The 12087-nt window shown below is 41.9% G+C and overlaps 1 protein-coding gene across 1 annotated transcript in view; it reads left to right on the top strand.

Annotated features, from left to right (window-relative positions):
- The first annotated feature begins 10575 nt into the window (after positions 1-10575).
- Vmat (Vesicular monoamine transporter) overlaps positions 10576-12087 on the top strand; it is a 69646-nt gene continuing 68134 nt past the window's right edge. The window contains exon 1 of the mRNA XM_072304754.1: positions 10576-10691. The gene's annotated coding sequence lies outside the window, so the exon portion shown is untranslated. The remainder of the gene's footprint in view (positions 10692-12087) is intronic.

Genomic DNA, 12087 nt, shown 5'->3' with positions numbered 1-12087 from the left:
GAAAAGTTTCATGCCAGGGGAGGGGGGTTGAAAATAAAAAATCGTGCAAAAATTGGAAAACTTTTGGACTTAAAGTTTACAGCTATATTCTTGTAAAAAATTGAATTATTTGAGTCAATTTTGCAACCTTGGAATGGAGTTACGTTCCTTCGTGCGGGGATCCAATGTGTTTTTTTCCCAGAGCCATGTGTTTTTTTTACATGAGCCCGCTTTATTTTGTTTCACTCAAGGGGCCTGCGAAATCGGGCCTTAAGGGCGCGAAGCGCCCTCTGTGGGTTGGGCCGCGTAGCGGCCATAGGGTGTACCTGTACCTGTACCCCCCAAAGCGGACGGGAAATTACTTAGACGGCTCATTGGATCCCCGCTTTTCCGGATGCGGCCGCAAGTCGGGAATTCGGAATGGGACCGGGTGAATCTTGACCCGGGGCAATACACAGCAGGGTCGGGAAGTAAGTCGACGGGGGCGGGGAGGAGACGGGATGGGGGGTGGGAGATGAGGATTTTATAGGTTTTGTTTACATATGCATCCTCCCATTCGCCGTTGTCGTTCGGATAATAGAAAGTTGGAGCTGCCGCCGTCTCCCGGGATGAGGAGGACTGGATCCGCTGAGCTGGGCCTCGCGACGCGACGACGTTACCGCTGCAAGCTCGGGCCCGAAAAGCTCCGTTTAGAGTTCCGATTATGATCGACGATTCTGCCGTGATAGCGAAGAGAGCCGTAAGTGCAAAATTTTCGAAATCGAGTTTTCTTCAAAATTCGCCTTTAACTCTTTTAATGAAATTACTAAGACAGCTAAAACAGCAAAATTCATCCTAATTTAATGAAAACGAGACGTATGAGAAAGCCGTAAGTGCACAAAAAATGACACAGTTTTTTTTTCAAGACAGCCGCAGGTGCATGAGAGCTAATGAAAACAGTGCTTTCCAGTAAAGTGCCGCCCTCTTCTGCCAATTTCTAGCCTGAAAATGTGTTTGTTGTGCGTCCAAAACGCAACCACGAAAGCATGTAGAGGATAGCACTTACGGCTGTCTTGCCTAACAATAACTTAACACGAAACTGAATTTTACCTTTTTCATGTACTTTAAAATAAAATCGGTCGAGTTTTAATCCCCCAAATGATTTCTAGGAGTCTTCCGGACGAATAGTGGCAATTAGACAAAGAACGGAGGCTTTCTTTCAATAAAATGTTCCACTCAGAAGCTTCTGAGCCCGTTTTCTCAGAACTTCATTTTTGCACTTACGGCTCTCTTCGCTATCACGGCAGAGATGGACCATCAGACAAAGTACGAATTTAAGCATTCTGATATACAAGTATGAATGGGCAAATTAAAAAACCGCACGAGTCAAATTTTTTCGATTTTGGGTTATCGATGAATATTTCGTCACTTTCCGGCCAAAATATGCGCTTTGACGGTCGGAAGTTCCACGTTCAGAAGCCCTGAGGTCCATATTCAGGAGCCGGATATCGTCACCTCCCGGCCAAACTATCACAAGCGCCATGCGACGTTTCAAAAATTCTGCCGCCATTCAATTTTTTACGGAGAAATTTTTGATTGAATCTGTTGTGAAAATTTTACTGAATTTTATCGCAGAACAAAGAAAATTCAGGGAAATTTTCGGGCGGCGCCGTTGAAAAATTTCTCCGTAAGGAAAATAAAATGGCGGCAGAACTTTTAAAACGTCGCATGGCGCTTGGTATACTTTGACCGGAAAGTGACGATACCCCGGTAAATATTGGCGATAGGAGCTGCGTTTCACAATACTATAAGAATTATTATAGCCGGCTAAAGGAGGCGATAGGAAATCATATAGCTGGCTGTAGAAAGCGGAGAAAGTCATAGAGCCAGGCTATACGAAGCGATAAAAAATTATGCAGCCGGGCTATAGTTCCTATCGCCGGATTATACACCTTATCGCTATCTGCTATGAAAGGCTATAACATATTGTGCAGAAATTCGTGTGCTTTGAAAATCATTAAGTTTGATACGGAACCACCTTAATATTTACAAAACACACATTATATTTTCCTTTAATACATATTTCTTTTTCATCAATTAAAATGAGAATAATCTATACAGAGCGTGAAAATATTTCAAAATCATGAGTTGAAAAACGCTGACTCCGCCAGATTAAATATTAAAGCCTAACCCAAAGCGGAGCGGCGACGCACTGGCGCCTACAAACCTAACAGGGATACTTCACGCATTGCGCAATGCGTGAAGTATCCCTGTTAGGTTTGTAGGCGCCAATGCGCGTTTCGCACTGGCTGCCCGCCCGCCGCGCCGCAGCGTGCCACGGCGCTTGAAGCAACTATTTCACACCAGAGGTATTGCACAGTATCATACGAAACTGAAGGCGCTCTAATATATTAGGAATGGCAAGCATCCATCAAAAGTGCGGAGCTTTCCTCGCAAAATAAATCAAGATACTACGGCCCAAAAAGAGAGCGGTAGTCCAAAAACTCACTAAGTCCTAGCATACGTAAATAGTGCCATTTAGTATACTTTCTATCGACGGGCTGTTGTATAATCGCCATCGGCTATAAAATACTATAAGCAATTGGACGTATTTCTACCGAACAGACCTACGTGGAGGTGAGAAATATGAGGTGTGCTCGTTAGTTCTCTGGCCATAAGAGTGAATGAGAATAATAAAGCGTCAGTGACGTCAGCGGTGACGATGGAGACTCCGAGCCGCGGATCCGCATCTTTAACTCATGAGCCCTGTCCACAACGCTCTCTTGCCATGCCCGCGGCTCATGAGTTCCGCATTCAGTTGGCACATAGGTCTGTTTGACAGAATGCAATATCCCGCTTTTCCAATTCTTCAAAAGGAATCACGCCCACATTTACAATGCTTCTTATGCAGCTTCGACGAGCACACCCCATATTTCTCACCTCCCACATAGGTCTGTTTGGTAGAAATACGTCCAATTGTATAGCCGGTTATAGAAGCTATTGGAAATCTTAGAGCCGGCTGAAGATCTATGGTATTTTGGAACACAGATTCTACTGCCAATTTTTACCAGGGTATGTAAATGGGCAAATTAAGAAACCACATATGCCCAAATTTGTTTGGACTTTAGGTTATTGATGAATATTTACTCACCATGGTTTCGAAGTGTTTCGGCTGAGGGTTGCTCGTAACCGCTCGCAACCCCCCTCGTGAGAAGGGCCCAAGCGGTCCACTGCACTGAAAAAAAATTCTCGGCGTTTTTACCAAGGTCCGTTGGTACCTTTACCATCTAACTATTTTTTACCAATTATTGGTAATTTTACCAAGACAGACTAGTAAGCTTACCCAAAAACCGGTATTTTTACTGTTTTTTTTTTCAGGTAAGAATACAACTTTTATTGGTAATCAATTCCCGTTAACTTTGCCATTTTATCTCGGTAATTTTACCACAGTCGATAAAAAATGTTGGCGCTTTTACCAAGGTCCAGTAAAATTACCGAGAAAGTTCAATAATTTTACCGAGATTTCTCGGTAAAATTACCAATTCCATAAATGGTAATTTTACCAAGAAAAAACTGGGATCAATAATAGAACTCTGAATTCTTGGTAATTTTACCCTTTTCTTTGCAAATACACCGAGATTTTTTTTTTTTCAGTGTGGACCGCGAGGAACGGGTTGGACCGCAAAGATGAGCCGCGATAAAAAAAAAAAAAGAAATGGCGCGGTTCATCGCGTTTCATTGCAGTTCTCTGCGGTTCGGATGAAAGAAAAAGGCCCTTCTGAAACTGAAACCGAATACCGCACGCCGTGCCGCACAGTGAACCGAGTCAATTGGAAAGGTTCTACAAAATTTGGAAACTTTAAAAGCTTATAACTCCGTTCACACAAAAATTTGAGGTTCTGAAAGTAGTTTCAATGGTATCCTCGTGAAATTTTCTGCTAGACGCATCCCTCAAAATTTAAACTGTGACGAAATTAACATCAAAATTTGCAGTTTCAGTCAAAAATGTCATGTCCGACTTCTCTAATTGACTCGATCCACCGTCGGCCGGTGCACTGCGTTGGGTTTTGGTGTGATACCTACTTGAGATGCCTAGGTGAGGTCGAGGATGGTGAATGTGGACTCTGTGACCTGCGGTCACGCTGAATAGTCATCTGGGCTCTTGAAAGGGCCCTGGCCAACCGCGAGTATCATACAGGAGCCAAGTGCGTGGCCACATTTCGATAGCCAACGAACGATACCGCCTATCTGCAAACGGCTGAATTTTCAGAACGAACAGAGAACTTCGCCATTTTCGTAATTTTATGGTCAGATTTGCGATTTTTCAAGCATTATAGTGTTATTGTGGCGCTCTTCTGGAATTTGAAAAAAACTAAAATCATCAGCTTGCGTATTTTATTCTGTGGAATGCGGCGAAGTCGCTAACTCATTCAGTCATTCTTGCCAAAATTATCATACCAAAAAGAATCCCTCTTCAAAGCAGTGGCATGACGTGAATTGCGATATATCGATTGATATGTAATTTAAACCCTTGGTAAAGAATCGATTATTAAGGTGCTCGCTGCGAACACCCTGTTTGTCGATCCTTTTCCACAGGTTTAAATGGCAGATCATTTAATATATCGCAAAATACGCCACGCTACTGCATCAAACCTAAACCGCACAGGCCTTGAGGCTCCCCTCAGTGGTTCGAATCAATAGGAGAGGTCGGACATGCATTCTTTTTACTAAAACTGCAAATTTAGATGTTTATTTCGTCACGTTTTAAATTTTAAGGGGTAGGTCTAAGAGAAAATTTTACGAGAAAACCTACGGAACCAATTTTGGAACCTCAAAGCTAGTATAAACGGAGTTATAAGCGTTTAAAGTTTCGAAATTTTGACCGAATTGTCCCATTGACTCGTTCCACTGTGCGCTCTGTGGGGGTTGGGCCCAGAGTGGCATGAAACGCAAGAAAGAAATAAAAGATTGGAAATTTCAGTGAAATATTTCATGAAATTTCACGAGGCTGGAAAATATTTCATATTTTTCAGGGGCTAGAGTATGCAACCCGCACTCAAACACACAAAAATAGAAGAAAGTCCCAATTCTTACATTTTGCGAAACATGAAAAGGAATCTGCATTTTTCCATATCTTTCACAAATTTCTGAAATTTCATGAAATATTTCACGTGAAATTTTTATTTTTCATGAAATTTTGCCAGCCTGGTTGGGCCGCATAGCGGTCAAGGGGCGTATCCCCTACTTTTACAGTTCGCCTCTCTCAAGGTGTTCATAAGGGTTTCACGTCGACTGGAGATTGAAACATCTTGAATATTTTAAACACCCGGGAATGTCGCAATAACGCTCTGCGGGCGTATTCGGCGAAAGCAACAAATGCAGTAAGCGTTGTTGTTGCTGCTACTGTTTTTATTCATGTTGCAGATAATATCCGCAGCTGGAGCTGACTTGACTCCCTTATCTCTCTCTTGACAACCTCCATTGAACTCCCCTAAACTTGCTCCGGAGCGGGAAACTACTGAGAAACCACCCGAGTGCATGAATGAACAATAGATACGAACAAGAGCAGTTGACAGGAAATACACACCCCTCTCTCAGAGTTTCTCACACGGTAGTAGCGTTGATATGTTCATAAAATCGCGGATGTAAGTGAAGTTATGTTTATTTAGTGTCATGACAATAATGCACAAAAATGGCCCGAATAATTGTACTAAAAAAAGAGAACGGGTAACCAAGGCTAAAAGCCCGCGGATTTTGTTTTTACAATTTTGTATGTGTTTTTTATTCCTGGTCAAGGAGGGGGTTGAAACTAGAGTACCTGCATACAGGCGAGTATTGCCATCGCTCTGAGTTGTGCCGCTCTCTGATTGGTTCATCAGTTTTATGTTATCATGGAGTTCTAAAGGACCAATGCTCTCATGGACCAATAATGTAAACAAACCCGACCCAGAGGAATACGCATTATCGGCTGAGAAATGAATGATAATCATACTCAAAGCTTAATTTTCGGCAAACATATTCATTAAAGGTCGATCCGAACTCAATTCAGAAGTTGATCATAAAAAAAATTCAATCACATCCAAAATAACGTCTAGAACTTTGTAGAACTTTGTCGCTATCATGTTTGTTTACATTGGCCAAACTAGGAGCGGAGGGGCTGGGGTTTGTTTACATACATCCAACTTTGGGGCTCCATGATAGCCGACCAATCAGAGAGCGGCACACTTTTTCCGTAATGAATGGGTTGAGATGGCAATACTCTCCCGTGTACAGGTACTCTAGTTGAAACAACCCCGAAACGTCCCATAGGCTTTGTGTTGGGCGTCCTTGTCTCAGTTTCGCGTGTTGCGACGGACTGATTTTTTAAAGTAATTGACAAAGACAAAAATTTCAACAAATTATTATTGTTACAGTGTTATGGAAAGAATGAAAAAAAAAAATTATGAAATGATTTGTCCTCAAAATCCTATGCGACTGCTGTAAAATTATAGGAGTATTTCTAAAATGTAAAGAAAGGAAAGAGAAAAATAAAAAAACGAACAAAGAAAAAGCTGAAAAGAAAAAAGAAGGAAAGAAAGGAAAGAAAAAAGAAAAGAAGAATGAGAGAAAAACAGGAAAAAATAAAAGAAATAGGTAAAAAAGAAATGAAAATTTAAAAAATAAAAAAGAGGAGTTTTTCAGAAAATTATTTTCGAAAATAGAAGAAATTCGGCAACGTTTGAATGCTCTTAAGACGTTCTCCCTGAGCCCGAAGCGTGGCAACTGGAATCGCGAGACGTCATAAACAACCCCTTCCCTCCCCCGCGGAACCGGCAAAACCGAGCAACCGCGGGGGTGCTCAAGAGAGGGTGTGGAGTTAATTTGTCGGATTAATTCTCTGTTTTGAGTGGGGTTGTGGTGCAGGCTCGAAGCGGGGGGGGGGGGGGCTTTGGAGTCCGCGCGGATTTATGGAGCTTGTTGATTGTTGATTCGGCATTTAAATTGATTGTACCTATTTAACTGCGGCTAATACGATTTCCCCGTCGACGCTGGTGCTAAGTTGCTCAAATCGCCGCCCCTCGAACGTGGGACCGTACCTCGATTTCCGCGTGAGCCCCAGGAAGTATGGATTTATATGCAAAACAGGGCTCACGTGAAAATCAAGATACGCCTTTACGTCAGAGGGGTGACAAAATCCTCATCGACTCGCGAATCGCGCAGTTTGTGATGCGAATTCAACGTGACAACTTGCGTGTTTGACTTTTTGTTAAGTGAACGAGTGTCTCTGTTTCAGTTTTGCGTCGCGACGGACCGGTTTTTTAATTGATAGACAAAGCGATTGACAAAGAAGACATAAGGTGTCTGCCATGCAACGCAAAAACGCCGTAAATGCCATTTTACATTTTTTGGAGACAATGTATATCATAGCAAAAAACTTGTGTACCCTGGGGCAATTTTTTTACAGAATTCCTTCGCAAATACTATCAAGAACTTAACCTGAAAATTTGAGGTGCATGGATAAAACATTTATTTTATTAAGTGTTAAGTTCCAAAAAACGCAGAAAAATCTGGATGGATTTATGGCGTTCTTGCTTAGTATGACGGTAGTGTGGAGCTATCCTATTGGTTAACATGGGTGGTTCTTGGTGGGAAAAAATGATGGAGTAACTAAATGGTCTCTTGTCAGTTGCCGTTAGTCAGTCTATTGCCTAATTATTTTATTACTACTACTTCATTTGTCCATTGCAACCGCCCGCTTTCACCAATAGAATCTCTCCATATCCTTGTGTCTATTTTGTCTATCTATTTGTCTACTAATTTCAATTTCACCAAAACTCTGCACAGAATAAAAAAAAAGTATTTAAAATTAAAAAAAAAATTCGTCAGCTCTTTTTGAAAAAGTAAAGTATGGATAACCGAAGTGCGAAACCGCGTACTTCCTTTTTGCGACGTTGCAGACTTCCGGTTTTACGTTATAATTTCTTCGGAAAACCGGAAAATGTAATTTCTTAAGAACTATCTCGAGTTTCCCTCTCTGATGGAGGAATATCCTGTTTAATTTTACGGTATAAAGTTGGTTTTGTCTTTCAGGAGCGGTAATTTTGAAATATCGAATGAAGATACACGGTGTTGCACTCTAGCTATTGATATGATAAGCAATCTTCAAGATCGCAAATTGTAACAAGTGATTCGCGACTTTCATCATCAATGCGTCTCCTCATCGATATTGCCCCTTCTAAAAGTGACATAAGCAAAAATAGATACTCAGGCGTCGTGGCAATGAATCGTCCAATGTAAGGCGCTTTACAGTCTCGGCAGACAACAATCTGACAACGACAAGTCAAAACACGATTTCATTTTTCAATAATAATATGTGTCTATCGATCTGCTGTCTCGTGTCTTACAAAGACACAATAGTTCTCCGTCATTATTTTAACCTGATATTATATGGACCATCTTTGCAATTAGGAACGACAATATTTGACTCATTTGTAAACTCACTTATCTGCATATAGAAACTAGGGCACATACGTTGTTTCAAAAGTGAGTTAGAAATTGTGGTTGCTAACTGCGAAATGTAGTCATAAAAGCCTTTATTCGTACGAAGTTCCTTGCGCTGAAAACTGGGCTTATTTCTGCCAAACGGAACCAGAGACAGCGGGCTGGCCATTGGAATTGATGGACAAAGCAATAGACAAAGACAACAAAAAGGATATGGAGGGATCTTATCGGTGGAAGCGAGTGGTTGCAATGGACAAAGGACGTAGGTAATAGACTAACTAACGGCAACCCACGAGAGACCCGACGGGGGGCGGCTAATTTTGAATTTTTTTTAAATGTAGGTATAAAAAAAATTGGATTCAGATAAAAAAAATTACAAACGAGAAAAGGAGACAAAATTTTTAATTTCCTGAGAGTATAGTAATTTCTAATTTTGACGTCTTTCGGTGATATAAGAGGCAGCACCTTTGATAAGTCAAGTTAAGAGAGAAACCAAACACGCAATTTGGCCTTTGGAACGGCGCGGCACAGAGAGCAATGATGACGAGGACCTAAGATGAAAAGGAGAAGCCCTCGACGCGGCGATCGGCATGTAAGTCACGTAACACATATTAGCGCCTACAAGACTGCATGAATACTTCACGCAATGCGTCAAACACAGTGCGGTCAGCAGCGGTCGGTGCGAAACGCAAACCGCTTACAAGACTGCACGAATACTTCACGCATTGTGACAAATATTGTGCGGTCAGCGCGGCGCGGCGGCTGAAGTTAAAATTATTAAACCACATTTATGTTTGTTCTTTCATAATTTTTTCGTTCAATACTTATAAATGGAAGGCCTTGTCTACACGAAGACAGGTGTAGGGAACTTAACTTTCGCCCAGAGTTTCGTGAACTTTTGCTAATAGTGTTGATATGGCTTCCGCAAAAAAAGTGTCCAACACGAGTAAATGCGTCTTATGCACTCTTCCCACTCCGGCACGTTCATTTGATGGTTTTTATTGATGTTTCAGAACGAATGAGAAGGGGGCGGCAAAATATAGGCGGTCCATAGGCGGCAAGTAGGTAAATCCGGCCCTGTACTACTGATGACTTTATAAAATCATTTCTGATTTCGAATGGGTCACTAAATCTTGTTTATTTTATTGAATATTCTGAAAGTACAATGTGAGTAGATAACGTGGTGATTTTTCCGCATTTTTATGGAGTCGAAATCGCGGAGAAACCCGCTTTTGAAAAATCTAAAAACTGCAAGACATTTCAAACGCACCCGAATGGCGGGAAACTGACGGTGTTGACGCACTGCGGTAGTCATATCGCAATCTTCTCTCATTTTGCTCTGATGCTTGTTAAAATAAAACGTGTTTCAATGTGGAATTGTTGCTCGTTTATTACAGCTAACATATGAATGAGATTCAAGTCTTGAATTCAAAAGATATAATTTCGACCTTAGTATTGTTTTCATATACGAAGAGTAGATAGACATTTGACGGAAGTCGTGGAAACCCGTGCTCGCTTCTGATTGGTGCCGGATGACATCATTCGGCGCGGCACGAAACCGGGGCGTTTTAAATTTGCGTATAAGTTGAGCGATTTGAACTGAGCATTTCTCGGTTATTGAGTTATTTGTTCGCGTTTTTAATGTGCGCATCGTGTTCTACGCGTCATTTTCCTTCAGAAAACTATATTCGCAAGTAAAATTCGTTCATGGTTTAATGACCCATTATGCTGATTAAATAGATAGTCCAAGAACTCTCTCCGTAATTGTAGTTGTTTTATAGTTCAGTTTTGCAGAAGTACGTCCAACTGTAAAAAGCTGCTCCGGGTGCCGAATTCTCTCCCAAGACTGTCCCCTCGGAGGAATCCACCGTCAAAACTCACCCCGCGTTTTAATCAACCCCGACGGGGTGGCGGGGGGCTAGGGGGGCCGAAAAATCCCACCACATGCCAAGTGAGGAAATGACGGGATGCTGCGCTCCGAGGGTGGGGGGAGGGGGGTTGGAGCGCGGATGACACGAGTTGAGTGAAAAGGGAAGAGGGCTTTTCCGCGATCCGCGCAGGCGGCGGTCGGGGGGGGAGGGGTGGATAGGGGTCGGGTGGCGCACCCCCCGCCGCGCTCCACCTGTCGCGGCCACGCCGGCGGGAGCCCGCCAGTGTGAAGCACGTATCCGAGCCAGAGACTTGTGCTGCAGGGTGCCTACCCTGGCTCCTCAACCATGGACTAGTAAACTCTCCGCCAGACTCGAAACCAGGTACGCTAATCGTTGTTTCTTTACCCCCTCACCCTGTCGCGCAATTTTCAGGGTACACTTTAAATTGAAATATGGCAATGTCGTGGGGGGCAAAATTAATACGTTTTATACCAGCTGAGTTCTTTTTAGATATTGCATAACCTCTGGTGCACCCTTATTAAATGAATATGCACTGCCAGCGAATTGTTCTTAAGGGTTATGGGCCCAGGACGCTTCCACTGCGCGGGAGGATTTCCACCATCTCTGAGAGATGTCTGCATACTGACCCTCGCTCTCAAATCATGCACCATTATGTCATCCGTTATTCTTTTCAACTAGATAAACTCTAACACTTTTTTAAACTTTCATCTGCCTCACGTAAAATTTTTGGGGTAATTTCTCGGCAAAATTGCTACGGATCACCCACTCTGATTCTGGTAAATTTAATGCGGCATCACTGATAGATGTCTACCCTTGCTCCCAAATTATGCTCTAGCAAGTCATCCGTCAATCTTTTCAATTGAATTAACTCTAACACTTTTCTAAACTTCTATCCATTTCACGCGAAATTTGTGGGGTAATTTTAGGCAAAAATTGCTGCGGATCATTTAGTCTGGTTCTTCAATTATAGTCGGGTACATCTTTGGCCAAAGTTCGTAACTAGGTATCATCATTTGCGACGTTGCAGATTTCCTGTCATACTTTATTATTTATCCGCAACAAGTAAACGTAATATCTCTGAAGCTTTCTTCAATTTTCTCCTCTGTTAACAGAATATTCTGTAAAAATTTCAACAATTTCTCCGAAAAAGTATAGTAGGAGTGAAATTCATAGTTATTAATTTTAAGGGTTGAAATGAAAATAGAAAAATGAATAAAATTAGATTTAATGATTTGAGTAAATAAAACAACCAAACCCAAGATTCAGATAAGTCTTATATAAAATCTCGTGATTTTTAGCTTTGGCCATCGATATGTCTTCACGAGACTCTTCAACCAGATATACTTTTATCATTCTTAAACCCCCGCAACCTCCTTCATCTCGCTAATTTGGGGTAATTTTTAGACAAAAATTGCTGAGGGTGGCCCGGGCTCCAAAATTATGGTCTGGTAATGTCCTGTATGAGACTCCTCAACCAGAAAATCATTGTCCTTTTCTTACCTCCCGCCCTTCTCGTTAAATTTTGAGACTTAATTTTTAGGCGCAAATTGCACCGTTTGCACCGATCCCATACACCCTCCGTAGGATTTTATTGTCAAATATGCCATGGCATTTTTCACTTCTCCCTTTCTCACAAAATTCTTGGGGTTTTCAGACAAAAACTGCTGCGAGTTGACCATCCAGACCCTTAAATTCCGGTATAACACCCATTCACAGTCTCTGTAACTTTATTTAGATTATACTTGGGAGATTTGCC

The sequence above is a fragment of the Bemisia tabaci genome, chromosome 9 (assembly GCF_918797505.1).
Source record: "Bemisia tabaci chromosome 9, PGI_BMITA_v3".
Taxonomy (NCBI): Eukaryota; Metazoa; Arthropoda; class Insecta; order Hemiptera; family Aleyrodidae; genus Bemisia; species Bemisia tabaci.
The sequence above is the reverse complement of the archived record's forward strand: the minus strand, read 5'-3'. Positions and strand labels throughout refer to the sequence as shown.